We start from the raw sequence: 15,787 nt of genomic DNA on the forward strand, positions 1-15,787 counted from the left end.
GGTCCCTCTTGCACAGAGTTCATGTTCTCGTAGGGAGTAGAAGACAATACAACAGAAAGAAACTGTTGGGTGCTACGAAAGTGTTAATTTAGGCGCCTAAGGCATTGGGAGCTGGAATAGAGTAAAGCAAATAAAATTGAGAGTTCTTCTGAGCAGGACCTAGTGTAGCCAGAGTCAGGGAGAAGAGTTATTTTGTGAACAGGATACCAGATGCGTGGCAATGCCACTCACCAAGGAAGGGAGTCCAGGGCGTGGTATCGGTTCCAGGTAGGGGAAGAGGATACCGCAGTATGGAACTTGGTGGAAATCTAGCTAGCTCCATCCCATGATTTGAAGTTATCTGTAACCGTCTTCCTCCCCTACTCTCCTCCCTTCCCTTCATCTAGTAAATCCATTTTGGGAAATCGTTGACCTCAAACAAGCAACGTGTTGCTATCAGTGTTCCTTCTGGAAGCGGTGCCATAGAGCAGGACCGTTCAGTACTTCTAAGATGTGGATGAAAATTTTGTCCTTCAGCTCCAACATGAAGTCTTGATGAATATACTGCTAATGTCCCCTTGATATTCTTCACTCATAACTCAAGGCCTTCAGCCTAGAGGGAGCCTCCGTTCACCCTTAGGAATGGTGGCCCCTGCACTTCTGTGTGGCTGGAGAAACGCAGCACTGGGGGGAATCTGATGCCCCAAATAGCCTAGTGGCTTAGGTGAGATCTTCTGTGTCTGGGTCTCATCTGGTAAGTGCAATGTAAACTGAGAAAGAAAACCAACGAAGACTAGACCAGCAAACAAATCAGTTATTTTTATTTTTTTTAACACACGTGCCTGAGTGTAGGATTGTTTTTATTTCCTTATCTCAGGAATGCTACTACTCACAGCTGGAATATACTTTAATTCCACAGAGTCTTCGTGTATCTTTTACAGAGAACAATTTTATGCTCAGTTTGCTAATTAGGCTTAGTCAGAAAATCATTGTTTCCATCTAATTTCAAGATCATCAGTAAAAGTAAATGGGAATAATATTATTGAAGGCTTTACAGTTTGTACAGTTTTTGTAAATATTTTTGTTGATACAACACCTTGCAAAATAGTTAAGTTTTATTATATTTTATAGTGGCTTGATGAGAGCCGGATATTCTCCTTTGATGGAAAGACCATGTTGACTCTCTGGGGGTCTCGGGTGGAGCACCTGAGAACCTGCAGCCGGGGTTCCTAATTGTGTTCGAGAGTGTGGGTATTAAGGTTAGAGAAGCGTGTTGCTCTGGACTAAATTGTGTGTCCCCCCAAATGCATATGTTGAAGCTCTAACCCCCAGTATGATGGTACTTGGATACGGGGCCTTTGGGAGGTAGTTAAGGTTAGATGAAGTCATGCGGGTGGGGCCTTCATGGTGGGATTAGTGCCATTATAAAAAGAGACCCTGGAGAGCTTCCTCTGGCTCCTCTCTCAGCCACGTGAGGACACAGTGACTGCCCTCTGCAAGCCAGGAAGACCATCATTACCAGAACCCAACAGCACTGGCACCCTCATCTCAGACTTCCCGCCTCCAGAACTGTGGGAAAATAAATTTCTGTGGTTTAAGCCACCCAGTCTGTGGTATTTTATTATGGCAGCCTGACCTAAGACATGTGTCTAAACAGATAGAGCAAGGAGAGCCTGTGGAGGGCTAGGATGTCCAAAGATTCTGGGAGCCAGAGGACACTAGAGCTGGGACCTGTGGCCTAACATTGGGATGAGTGAGTGCGGAGGTGTGTAGGAGTGAGTCCAGCAGTGGCAAACTTATTTTTCTGCATGTGTGCGCATTCCTGGTAGCATGGACATTGGCTGGTTGGGCGGATCCACCATGCAAGCCTAGGGAGGAACAGATTTCCTCCTTAGTGGTGGAGTGGGGACCCAACCCAGGGCCTCTAGCTAATAAATCCCATGCTGTTTTCAGTATATAAGACAGTAATGTTGATCTTCATTAAAGTAGGTGAAGACTAGTATCATTGCTGTTTCGTTACTCTTAATCAAGTTATTATTAATTACTATTACTCTTTCATTACTATTAATTAAGTTATTCTTAGTTCTGTTAATGAGATTTTGTTAGAAATCTAATATGATTCAAATGCAGATATAGCAAATCTTTGTGAAACAAAATTGTTAAGTTAGAGTGGTCATTAATTTGTGTGTGTGTGTGTGTGAAAAAGAACACCTTTTAAATTTCCCTCAAAGTTTGTTTAGCTGTATGACCTGGCAACTTAGTTAACCTTTCGGGGCCTTGATTTCTTCAACTGTAAAACAGAATTAATGATAACTCTTGCCTTTCCTATTTGAGATGATTATTGGCGGGAGTAAATGAGATACTAAGTGGGTAAAAATGCTAAACAATTGGGGGACGTTATAGAAATGTTAGTATGGGGGGATGGGCATGGCGAGGGACCTGCAGCAAGCAGAGGTCTCAAGACAGCTGACGTTTGTTTTCTTCCTTAATGTCACAAAAAGAACAGGAATCGTCTGAACAAAATCTGTTATTCAGTTGCAGAGTTATTAAAATAGGGCAGAATTTCTAGTCATAAAAGTTTACTAGTTGACAAGTTTCGGTCAAGAGTTTATTGTAACTGTATTTGCACTATTTTTTTCCTTACTTGAAAAATCCATAACTTAATTTTCACTTCAGGAAAGATGTTTAGCATTGTGATTTAGGATCACATTGAATTAAGTCTGAAAACTAGTGAAGGTTCCAGAAAGAGAGAAAGAGAGGAAGATGACCCCACAACCAGCGTTGCTGGAGTAGTTAAGACTCTTGACAGTGAGTTCTGTGGAGCCACCGCAGAGATCCAGGAATAGAAGAGATCAAGCCTCCTTTCAACTCCCTGGTAGAGCGAGCCCGTCTCAGAGACTTCCCAGGCTGCTCTGGAGACCTGCAGCGTTGATGAACACAGCCTGTGCCTGTGGTCACACCTATCTAGGATGGACTCCTGGACAGCCCTTGTCTTTGCTCTCTCCTCACAATCTTGCTAGCTCTGTGTGTGTGTGCATGCATGCGTGTGTGCGTGTGTTTTTGTGGTGCCCCTCCCTACTTTCTGCTCCTTACCCTGCCCTAGCCATACATTCAACTCCTGATTATTTGATTTCAAAGTCTGCCTGCTTAGTGTAGCCCAGGTCCAGCCTACAGGGTCCGGGGCAGAAATCCTGGCTCACTGTGCGTCCTGCCCCAGTGTTGACACTTGACATTTCTGGGGCTACCTCAGCAGAAGAGCGCTTTTGGCCCCATTTCATCTCATCACACAAAATTTTGCTTCTTGGTAAACTTTTCATTTGTGATCCAGGATATTGGGTGGCTGTCAAGTGGCATTTGCTTTTCTGTTTTCCTCTTACCTCATTCTTCCTAATGATTCATCAAAGTTTAAAATGTTAAGCGTCTTCCAAAGCCAACTCAAACATACATCCCGCGTCCTTAATCCGAATTCACAGTTGTTGCTAGAAGGGTAACTATGCTAACGCAGCCAGTCCCTGCCTCCGCTGGTCCCATCCGGGGGCGGTTCTTCAAGCCCTTGTCTTGGTTTGACTTCATGTAGGGACCTGGGAGTAGGCCCACAGCACACTATTATCACCCTTGAAAGAGCACTGTGGGGCAAGGGGGCAGGGGCCTTGACCTTCCACTGACCAACCAATTATGGCCCCACTTTACCTCTCTGAACTTCTGTTTCCTTGTCTCTGTAAAATAAGTGGGTTGGACTTGATGCTGTGCCTTCTTTCAGTTCTCACTTTAATGATCCAACTTCAACTTGGGTTGTGTTTGTATGTGAAAAACCACACATCACACCTCACCCCTTCCTGGCTGCTCCTCCAAGGATTCACACTTTGAATGGTTTCTGCTGATTGGTTAGAAATGTGCACAAATGTGCCCAAAGCCACTCATGCAAACTCATGCAGGCCATGCTGTGACAACAGACTGTCTAGCCAGTGATAGGGGATGTGATTTATGATGGCGGTCACTGGGATCTGTATAGAGAATTTTCTTCCTTCGAAGCCAGTTGACTTGAATGGAAGTTAGAACCCTAAACTTGAGGCATTTCTCCATGTACTGGCTTGGACAGAATTTGTAAAAGGCTTAGCTGCTCTTGCTGAAATATTTGCATTTTATTTAATGGTAGCTTACACATTTGGACAATGTTTTGCAGTTTTTCTTTACATGCTTATTTGATCTTTCCAAAACCCCTGTAGTATAACTAAGACAGTTATGACCATTCTTATTTTTTTTTATTTTATTCATTTATTTTTTTTAAAGATTGGCATCTGAGCTAACATTTGTTGCCAATCTTCTTTTTTTTTCCTTCTTCTCCCCAAAGACCCCCAGTACATAGTTGTATATTCTAGTTGGAGGTCCGTGTAGTTCTGCTATGTGGGACGCCGCCTCAGCATGGCCTGACAAACAGTGCCAGGTCTGCGCCCAGGATCCGAACCAGCGAAATCCTGGGCTGCCAAAGCGGAGCACAGAAACTTAACCACCCAGCCATGGGGCCGGCCCCAGTTACAACCATTCTTGAGAAAAGCCCTCTCCCAGTGTCCCTGTGCCGTGGATGCCACCACTTCTGCCAGGGTGCTGCGGATGCCCCACTGTGTTGCTCATTGTGAAAACGTGTTAATTAGCACTGTTTGCCAAAGCTTTTCATCTTATGTGAACCACTGGAAAAGTAAATAACAGTCCGCTAGATAACATAAATGAGTAAATATAGTTGGATTGGGTTGTGCAAAGTGCTAACAATCCTCCTCTAAGAGTATAGCCTCACTCTGACTTCAGAGGCCCAGGGAAGCCGCCACTAGTGTCAGATGTTCTATTTCTGGTCTGCGGAGTAAATGGCTCTCAAGGAAAACACTGGCATTCTTTACTAAATTTTGCTTTATGTTGGAGTGGTAAGTAACCTTGGAGGTCATTTTTGTGGGTTGAATTAAATGCTGAAGTCCTAAGCCCCGGTACCTCAGAATGTGACTGCCTTTGGAGACAGGGTCTTTAAAGAGGTGGTTAAGTTAAAATGAGGTCACTGGGGTGGGCCCTAATCCGATGGAACTGGTGTCCTTGTGAGAAGAGGAGGTTGGGACACAGACACACACAGGGAAGACGATGCAAAGACACGGGGAGAAGGTGGTCACCTGTAAGCCAAGGAGAGAGGCCTCGGAAGAAACTGCTCCTGCTGACACCTGGTCTCAGACTTCCAGCCTCAGGATTGTAAGACAGTAAATTCTGTTGTTTAAGCCCCCCAGGGTGTGGTAGTGTAACAGTAGCCCTAGCACACTACTACAGTCGTAGGCCTGGCTTCATCCCACTTTAGGTTCCCTGCCCCTAATCCTTGGCTGACGCTTACTTAGCCTTTGTTTGGACACTTCTCGGGATGTGGAACTTGCTACCTCACAAGGTAGCTAAGATCTTGTGTCACTTAGGACTCTCTCACTTGAGGTGGCAGAAAACCTTACCCAAAGTGGCTTAAGCGAAACAGGGGATGTATTGTCCAACTGAAAAATCTAGCAAATGGTCTTAGGTGTAGCTTAGGTGTAGGTCTCAAATGATGTGATCAGAACCTGGCTCTGTCCGTCTACTAGCTCTGTCTCCTGTTGGGTAGGCTTCATTCCCAGGCCTGCCCTGGAGGTCCCAGGCAGTCCAGGCACATCGGTTCCCAGGATCGAGTCCAGCTGAAAAGAGAGAATGCTGTATTCCCTTAGTTTCTGCTTAGCAACTAAAACAACAATATCTATTGTCCTGACTGCCGGCAGGTCTGACTTTGGGCTAACAGAGCCCACTCCCTCTTAAGGAGAAAAGCCCTTGACGTATTTGAATGTCTCTCCTCCAGGCTTGCTTCTCCAATTCCCTCAGGGACGTTCCCAGAACATCTCATCCCAGACTCTCCCGTTTTATCTTTCCCCTCCTTATTCTGGCTCCTTTCTTCTTTGGTCAGTGATCCCCTAATTGCTCCTACTTCCTGCTGTGGCCTGGCCAAAGTCAAGAACAGTAGGATTATTATCTCCTTTTGATTTGGTCATGATATTCCCTCAGCCTGAATTTTGATAAACTTGTTTAGTTCCCTCAAATGTAGTTTAGGGTCAACTAAAACTCTTAAGGCCTTTTTCAAATTGATTGCTAAGACAAATGTCAGTGATTCTTGTCTGGAAATTAAAGAATTTGTACTTTATATATATCTCAGGCCATCTCATGGTAAATTTTTAAACAAAGTCGGTGTGTGTGTGTGTGTGTGTTTGGTCATTTGACTCTTACCTAGAGGGAAACTGTCAACAAATAGCGTATTGTGTCTTCCAAGTGGTTGCATTCCATTAATCAAGGTTCTATTTTATTTTAAACATCTTTATTTTTCTACCTGGAGTTATACACAATCTAAGAAAAAGTAGACAGATAAACTAAAAGAAATATGGAGAAGTGTAAACATGGCCAGGAACCAGCACAGTGACCCGGCTGATGGTTACCATAACTGCTCTTAGCTTATCAGCCATTTGGAGAGGAAAGATTTGAAGGCAGCAAAATAAAGAATGACTTAAGACTAGCAGAGATTCAGACTCTACTTTTACGTTTTCTTTTTCTAGCAGAAAAAATGGAAGGAAGTATTGGTAGCTTCACTGAGCATACACAACTAAATGAATGTTCTCTTCCCCGCATTCACTCTTCTGACCTACAGTGTGGTTCTTATACTCTGTTCTACAAGCATGAGTCAGTGGCTGGCTACACCTGCTTGGTGATAGAAGCTTGGTGGCTTCTCGGGTCTCCATTAGTGATCCCCTTGGCTATGCTGTGCTTAGTATAGAAGTACCACTGATCCTTTGAGCTTTGTGGTTTGTATGCTAACCTTACCCTTCCGGTGAGATAGGCCTGTGGGCACCCAAGAACCCTGTTATCTGTTTGTGCACATGTGTTGCGGATCCCTTGCATGGTGCTTCAGGATGCCCCAAGGAAGCAAAGTGTAGTCAGCTATTCAATGAACTATTGCTTGTCCACGTACATGACTTAATATTTATCTTCAACTGTAACCTATTAATAGTAATCAAGCAATGGATGTTAGCTCAGGGCCAGTCTTCCTCAGCAAAAATAGGAGGATTTGCAGCAGATGTTAGCTCAGAGCTAATCTTCCTCAAAAAAAAAAAAAAGCAAAAATGGTTCCAAATATGGACATCCGTTTTTTTATCATCTTAGTTCTAGGCCTCTTTCATAAGTCTCAGTGCATTCTTTCACATACCATCACTTATTCAGGTACCTTAATAAATATATGTGTACACACACATATGTATACATACGCACATATAGTTACAAGTATAAAATGTGAATAGTTTATATTTACACCTTGTTCACCACTGTCTCCCTGGCACTTAGCACAAAGTGTATTCAATAAATATTTGTTGGGGGTGGGCCTAGTGGTGTAGCGGTTAAGTGTGCACGTTCTGCTTCGGTGGCCCGGGGTTCACCAGTTTGGATCCTGGGTGTGGACTCGGCACCACTTGGCAAGCCATGCTGTGGCAGGCGTCCCACATATAAAGTAGAGGAAGATAGGCATAGATGTTAGCTCAGGGCCAGTCTTCCTCAGCAAAAAGAGGAGGATTGGGAGCAGATGTTAGCTCAGGGCTAATCTTCCTCAAAAAAAAAAAAAATTAATGAATATTTGTTGAATGATGTTCTATTTGAAGTATTCATATTTTCCCTCTAGTCCATGAATATTTATTGAGTGTCTGTTCAAGTCAAGCACTGGAGATAAAGCTGAGGCAACGTAATATGAAACAGTCCTCACTCTGCATGGAGCACACGGTCAGGGTGTTCATGCGTGGTTACAACTGAGATTAATAAGAGTTATGAGGAGGGGCCCGTGATGCTGTGATCACATAGAAAGGAGCTGAGTGAGATCTGAGGGGGAGTAGGACATTGGGACACAATTAGGGATGGGTGGGGACCGTGGCCCAGTCGGTACATTTGGCATTCATGTGGCTGGAGGACAGAGAACTAGGTAGAACACACTAGATAGGCTACAAGGAAAGATGATTCATAACATTATCTTGTTTCTGTCAGCAATTTTGATTCAAAGGTTCTCATTGTGTTACATGTACCTTCTGGGGATCCAGGTGGCTCTTGAAGTAAATGAGCACTTTTCTTTCTTTCTTTCTTTCTTTTTTGCTGAGGAAGATTTTCCCTGAGCTAACCTCTGTTGCCAATCTTCCTCTTTTTGTACATGTGCTGCCACCACAGCATGGCCACTGGCAGATGAGTGGTGTAGGTCTGTGCCCAGGAACCGAACGTGGGCTGCTGAAGCAGAGCATGCCAAACTTAACCACAAGGCCACCAAGGCTGGCCCATGAGCACTTTTCTTAAGTCTGTCTCTACAGACTGCCATTTTCTTTGTCTGGAAGGAATATGACTTTGGCAGTGCTGCACAATTTCATGTACCTTTCTTTCTTCTTTTTTTTTTTTGAGGAAGATTAGCCCTGAGCTAACTGCTGCCAACCCTCTTCTTTTTGCTGAGGAAGACTGACCCTGAGCTGACATCTGTGCCCATCTTCCTCTGCCTTATATGTGGTACTCCTACCACAGCATGGCTTGCCAAGCAGTGCTCTGTCCGCACCCAGGATCTGAACCGGCGAACCCTGGGCCGCCGAAGCAGAACATGTGCACTTAAACACTGTGCCACCGGGCTGGCCCCTCATGTACCTTTCTTAACTATGTATATAACTATACGACATACTTGCTCCCAATCTCACAACAGATTCACCAGATAGGAAATATGGTGAATATTAACATAGCTAGGATTTCATACTGTTTTTAAGCAAAACAGAAACCCAGATAATGATCTCTTCAGGTTGGAGAACCATGGGTCAAGTGTCATACATCATTCATTGTGCCGATTTATAGCTGCATGAAACACAGTGACTGATCTCTATTCATTCCTTGAGAAAGTAGATATACACGTGGGAAAAAATTCAGAGAGTACTAAAAGATATGCTGTGGAGTCTCTCTCCCACCCCTGGGACAGTCCCCCACCTCCCCTCCCTAGAGACCATCAGTGATACGAGGTTCTAGTGGATCCTTCCAGAGATGTTCTGTTCACACTGAGCACATCCGAGTATATGTGGCTCTCCTTTTCTGACATGAATATTAGGATACAGTGCTCGCTGTTCTGCAGTGACTTGTAGCTTGCTTTAGGTGACAGCATAAAGTAGTTAGTGGTTGGTAGATTAATGATAAAACATAACATACAACTTAAACATTATAAAACATGAAAAAATATAAAACGTTTGCTGATCTTTTGATCTAAGGCCAGATCTTTTCTTTGAAAACAATTCTGCTGATTGGGGTTAAACCACACCTGTAATCTATGATTTCCATCGGTTTTGATTTCTTTAGTGTGGAACACGAATTTAAAGATACTGTGAAAACAATGTGAGAGCAGAATTCTTTTAGGTTTTAATCCAAATTTTTTATGGTTGTCTTTCCCACGCCTAGTGTGACAGGTTTTTCCCCCACCTTTTGAATCTTTATTGTTATATGATTATCAAAAAGTACATAACTCACTATATAAACTCAAAATCTACAGAAAAACACTCCTTAGACAGTGAGGAGCCTGTAATCACAAATCTCCAAGATAACCATCGGTTATGGTTTGGTATCTGTCTTCTTCTAGATTTGTTTATGTGCTAATATAACTTGAATATGGACACACACACACACACACACACACAATATTTTATAACAGTGACCAGGAAGCCATTGTTTTAAGAGACTCATCTAGGGCTTCCCAACAGGAAGTGTTTAGAAATGTGTATAGGGACATTTTTAGTTGTTTCAGAGACTAGCATTTAGTGCCTAAGGGTTAGGGGTCCTAAACATCCCAAAATGAATGGGTAAGTCCCCTGCAATAAAGAACTGTGCCATCCAAAATAATAGTGATCCATTGAGAAAGTTTTCATTGAGTTCTTTTCATGAGCGCTTCTTTTTGCCCTCATGGTTTATCAGTTTCTGTAAGATTATATTAAATTACATTATTATAGCTTCATCGAGCCCTTGAGCAAGGCAGGCTCTTTCTGACTACAAAGATGAAGCAGACACAGTCTTTGCCTCCCTGGAAGTCACAATCTTCTGTGTGCAACAGCTGCAGACTGTGACAAGAACTCTAATGAAAACCAAGAGAGTAACAGAGGAACTGGGGGAGATAGCATCAATTATACCTGGAGACATGTGGGGAGGTTTCTTGGAAGAGATGAACCCTTTCAGGATAGGACTGTCACCGTCAGAGGTACCAGTGCCAGGAGTGTGTCTTGGAAAAAGGGAGTGGTATGTCATCAGCTCTGCCACTTCTAGCTAAGCATTTGGTCTGAGCGTGAGGTGTGGCAGCTCCTACCACGTGTTGCTCAGGTTGCTGACTCTGTGGCCAGACTCCTCTCCTCTGTCTGGCTGCTTTTGCTACCATTGTGGCATTAGAAGAGCCTACCATTATGGTAGCTTGGGCCACTTGCTTGGGGTAGGAATTCCGAGGAATGCCACCTATGATCCTTTCTAACCAGCCAGCCCTGGGAGTGCGGCACAGGATGGCGGGAAATGCCATGTTCTCTATGACAAGAAAGGGAGGGAGGACAAGAGATTCCAGACAGTTACAGTAAAACCCTGTTGTGCTAGAGGGGCAGAGAAATCCTGGCAGGACTCACCCACAGTCACATTACATCATGGAGGTTGGTTGGGAGGAGAAAACAGAAATTTTCCAGACTAAAATTTAACTCTTTCAAGGCCTAAACCTTATATTTTAATTATTTTCTAGAGAGTTTGGATATATTTTTTCCTACTTTCTTAACCGACTATAGGCAACATCATCTTCCTAAGGTCAACAGTATGAACTGGTGATTATGTTGGAAATAAGCTTTATTCTTGGGGAGGAAGGCACTGCTTACACTGAAAGCTTACATTCAGCTCCAGAATCTTGACTGTAATTAGCAGCTGATGTCTGCCTGGTCTAGAAGGACATCTGTAACAATATCTGATGGAGTTTTTTACTGACAAGTTTATATAGACTGGAAAAGGATGATTGGGAATAATGGAACCCAACTTAAGGGTGAGGCCATATGCTGTTTACCATCCAGAAAACCTAAGCTGATTCGTATGTGAGGCGGACTAGACTGTGCTCCAAGTATCTGGTATTAGCGACCAATTCTCTCTCCTTAGGAACTGGTAGAAACTCTAGCCAGGTGTAGCTGAGGAAATTGTCCAAGTGTTCTGTAACCTGTTGGAAATGATGCTTTCTGAATCTTGGTTTATTGCTGGTCTCTCATCTCCCACTGTGCCCTTGGGCAGCCCCTGTACACATGGGAACATGTGCATCCTTATATGAGGGCTGTAACACAGATTACAGAGCATTTTCAGTCTCTCTCTGCTGATACTCCACTTCTGAACAACAGTCTTTGTCCAGGGTATTTTGTTTTTATCCAGTGTTTCTTCCTTTTTGAGGAACTTTCATATTTCTTCAGTAGAGGCTCTGCAAAATGCTTGCTGCCCGTTCCTTGGGCTGAGGCTGGGTTCTCTGCGTGCTGCTGGGCCTTTGTCTCTCAGATCTGAGCGCTGCAGGATAATCCTGCTCAGGGCTCTTTTTGCTGCTCATATGCTGTATTGTCTTTGGAATAAAGAATAATTTCCGGATTGGATCTGGACTGGAAAAGTTCACTCATCTTTTTATAAATCTGTAGCCTTTGATCCTTAGATCTTTCAGGCAGCCTCTCTGTCTGCAAACGCTTGAGCTGTTATGGTTAGCCTTTGTTCCCATTGTCCCCTCTGCCTGTGATGTTCTTCTGGCCTTCTTTGTCCAGTTCTTTCTAACCCAGGTGTCCCAGGGCCCCCAAGGGTAGCTAAAGGCCTCTCCTTTGTGCTCCCGTAGCTCTTTATGCATACCTCTTAGAGTATTTTATTTAACTTACTTGTTTATATGTCTCCCCACTACACTGTAAGTTCCTTGAAGGCAAAGAGGATTTCTCTTCACTCTTATTCCCCTTGAGTCCAGCATAGTATAGGGTACCTAGTGGGGTCTCAATAAATGTTTATTGAGTGAAATTCATGTTCCTTGTGGGTTCATGTTCCAGGGGGCATTTAACCATGTTATAGATGGTAGGGCATCATGACTAACCTACACTCTGGTAGGAATTGCAAATGACTCCCAATTAATTGTATCTATATCTTGAATACTGTCTGTCTGAAAAAAAAAGTACCAGTTTCATTATGAGATAATCACCAACCAACTTACCCTGCCAATACTGTGAATTGTGGTTGAATAAGAAGCTGAAATCTCATAAGCACTTTTTCTCCTGCTTTTATATTTTGCTCAAATACAGAATCAAGGTGTTTGATGAGTGATTGGGGTTTCCATGGTGCATTGTTTTCTGTGAAATCATTTGCTCTTTACCAGTTGTGTTCCTCTGTATAGATTAAGTTCACTTAACACTGCTTGCTCTAAAATTGCCTTTATTTCTTGCCTACTTTCGTACTTACTGACTTCCCATTGTGAAATAGGAAAGCATCGAGTCGTTTCTGAGCTTTTTCATTGTAGGTATTCGATATCTCTATCTGTATCTCGCTGAGAGGCATTTTCCAGACTATTCTTCTGTATTTTCAGACCTCATGGTGCCCAGGGACATTGTAGGATCCCAAATGTGTGCTCTATATTCAGCATCTAAAGAATTCTATTGTCCAGAAGATGATGTAATAAAACATAGCATACATTCCTTTCTGTTAGCATATCCTTAGTTTCCTGACTGTGCATGTATTCATTTGCTGGGGCTGCCATAACAAAGCACCACAGACTGGATGGCTTAAAGAACCAGAAATTTCTTTCCTCACAAGTCTGGAAGCTAAAAGTCCGAGATCAGGGTGTTGGCAGGGTTTATTTCTTCTGAGGACCTCTCTCCTGGGCTTGTCGTCTGCCAGTGTCTTCACCTGGTCTGCCCTCTGTGCTGGTCTGTCCTAATCTCCTCTTCGTATCAGAACACCAGCCATATTGGATTAGGACCCACCCATATGACCTCATTTCACCTTAATCACCTCTTTAAAGGCGTCTCTCCAAATACAGTCACACAGAGGTACTAGCGGGTTAGAATTTAGGACTCCAACATATGAGTTTTAGGGAGGACGTAATTCAGCCCATAACAGTAAATGAAGGGCGCTTTAAATGTCCCATTCAGATGTTAAAGAAATTGTCAGGCTTTCAGGGTGCTGAACTACTTTTCAGTGACTATTCAATAAATATGTGTTTAGTTTCCCTTTTCATAGATCGAAATGCCGCCTTCCTTTCTGCTCCTGATTTAAGCCTCGCTGACTTCTTGAAGCCACTGGCTTCCCCAGAATGGTTGCTGAGGAAGGAGTGTTTGTACTTCTCTCTCTTTGGGGATTCTGGGATAAACAAAAGGGTACTGGGATACTTTTTTTAAAATAATAACAAGGCTACTAGTTATCGAGTGCTTATTCTGGGCAACTTTACAGTATTTTAATGATCACAACAAGCCTACAGAGTAGATACTATTATCCCTACTTGATATATAAGAAAATGGAGGCTCAGAGAGATGAGGTAACTTGCCCTTATACTTTTTATTTTAGTTTTTCTCCTTTAAGGCACCTGTGTGGTCTTGAAGGACTATCAGTGGTGAGATGAGGAATGTGGGAAAGAAGTGAAGGCTATGTCAAGCTCATAGCCACTGGACTTATTGGTGGCAATCCAAGACTTAAGGGTCCCGGAAAGTTTGAACTCCACTGACTGAATTCCACATTGGTAGATGTTTGAAGGCATAGCCCAATCTACCTGTTAAACTGGGCCAATTGACTCTGGGTTACTTTAGGCCAGACTTTTGGACTATGGCCTGGATTGAATAACGGTTGTCATGGTAACCCTGATTCAGAAGTGGGCTGAAAAGAAAGGTTCAGGATAGACAATATGAACACAAGGGAGGTGTATTATGAATTTTTTTTTTATGTTGGGATTATGGGAAAGTATTACTGCGAGCTGCTTAGAACGAGCTAGACCGGTGGGTCTTCACCCTGGCTTAGTATCTGAATAACTTGGGAAGTCTTCAAAAGCACAGTACCTGGGTTTCAACCCTACAGATCTTTATTAAGAGGGCTGTGGGCTTGACATCTGTAGTTTTTAACAATCACCCCAGTAAATCTCATGTACAGCCAAAGTGAATAAGAACTAATGAGCGAGCCAGCTCTAATGGCCTAGTGGTTAAAGTTGAGCGTGCTTCACTTTGGCTGCCCGGGTTTGCTTCCTGGGCACAGAACCACACCACTTGTCTGTCAGCCATGCTGTGGCGGCAGCTCACCTAGAAGAACTAGAATGACCTACAACTAGAATATACAATGATGTACTGGGGCTTTGGGGAGAAAAAAAGAAAAAGAACTAATGAGCTAGGCCAGGGGTTGGCAAGCTGTGGCCCACGGGGAAGATCTGGCCTGCTGCCTGTGTTTGTATGGCCTATGAACTGAGTGGTTTCTACAGTTTAAGTGGTTGAAAAAATCCCAAGAAGAATAATATTTTGTGATACATGAAAATTATATAAAATTTAAATTTGTGTTCATAATTCAGATTTTATTGGAACATAGCCATCCATGCTCATTCATTTACATTTTGTCCATAGTTGCTTTCATGTTACAACAGCAGAGTTAAGTAGTTGCAAGAGACGTACAAAGCCTAAACTATTTACCGTAAAACCCTTTATAGGAAATGTTTGCTGACCCCTGAGTTAGGTTAAGTCAAGGTCATCAAGAGAGCTGGTTTAGAACTTTAAAAGGAGACAGGTTTGTGTAACTTGTGTGTTTGTGTAGTGTATTTTGAATTTTAAATTTCCTGTGGGCTTTTTTTTTTCCCCCTAGCAGAGGGACCCTGGTTGATCCATCTGTAGCGAGTTTGTTCAACAGATTTTTTTATCAAACAGGATTGAAACATCCGCTTTTTTCCTCAAAACATACAAGTACAAAGAACATGCTGTCCACAGAATATGATAACCCGGACCTCTTCAATGGTGGGGATCTCCTGAATCCCTTCTACTATCCATTTCCTATTCCATCCCCACCCCGTCACCCTTTCCCCCATCCTTCGATTCCATATTGTGGTTAATGCCAGCCGGATGCCTCAAAGCATTTCCTTTTCTTGATCCAATATTGGAAAAAGGGAACAGTGTTTATAGGAATGATTTTAATATAAAAATATAGTTGAACAAGATTAGGAAGATACCACTGGTTTCCTATATTGGTTTATTTCTTTTACTTTCTAGTTTTCCTCCACTTGAATTTAGAAAACAAGAAAAGCATTAAGGTTAGGAAAATTAACAGAAAATGGAAAACAACCGAGAAAGAAAAACCCCTGCCATCAGGTTGTGTTTTGTACAGAGGGGCAGCCACAATTCATTTCCAAATCAGCCCGTCCAGTTCAGAAAGAGAGAGATGGTAACCTTATGCTTGGATGTACCACTTTAGGCCTTTGTTTAGTCTGTTTTTTACTTATAATTTTGATGATAGTGATTGTGAGACGTGGATATATATTTATCAGTTTTATAAGCATGTGATATCAAGGATTTAAAAAAAACGAACATGTATTAATTGAACTGATAGGAAAAATGCATTTGATTTCTGAATAGTTTATCATTCATCATTGGATGATAGTATTCGACGACCTTGAGAGGCTCCTTGTAAAATGCTTGGTGTCTTGGGTATTGCAAGTGAGGCCACATTCATATTCACATGTTCTCATTTTTATCCTATCCTTCCTCCAGCATAGGGAAGTGGCTACAATCCC

At 42.8% G+C, this 15,787-nt stretch overlaps 1 protein-coding gene across 6 annotated transcripts in view; it reads left to right on the forward strand.

Annotated features, from left to right (window-relative positions):
• Positions 1 to 15,787, forward strand: part of MFSD6 (major facilitator superfamily domain containing 6) — a 71,558-nt gene that overhangs the window by 34,824 nt on the left and 20,947 nt on the right. The gene's annotated exons all lie outside the window — the stretch shown is intronic.

The sequence above is a fragment of the Equus asinus genome, chromosome 4 (genome assembly GCF_041296235.1).
Source record: "Equus asinus isolate D_3611 breed Donkey chromosome 4, EquAss-T2T_v2, whole genome shotgun sequence".
In the NCBI taxonomy this organism is placed as follows: Eukaryota; Metazoa; Chordata; class Mammalia; order Perissodactyla; family Equidae; genus Equus; species Equus asinus.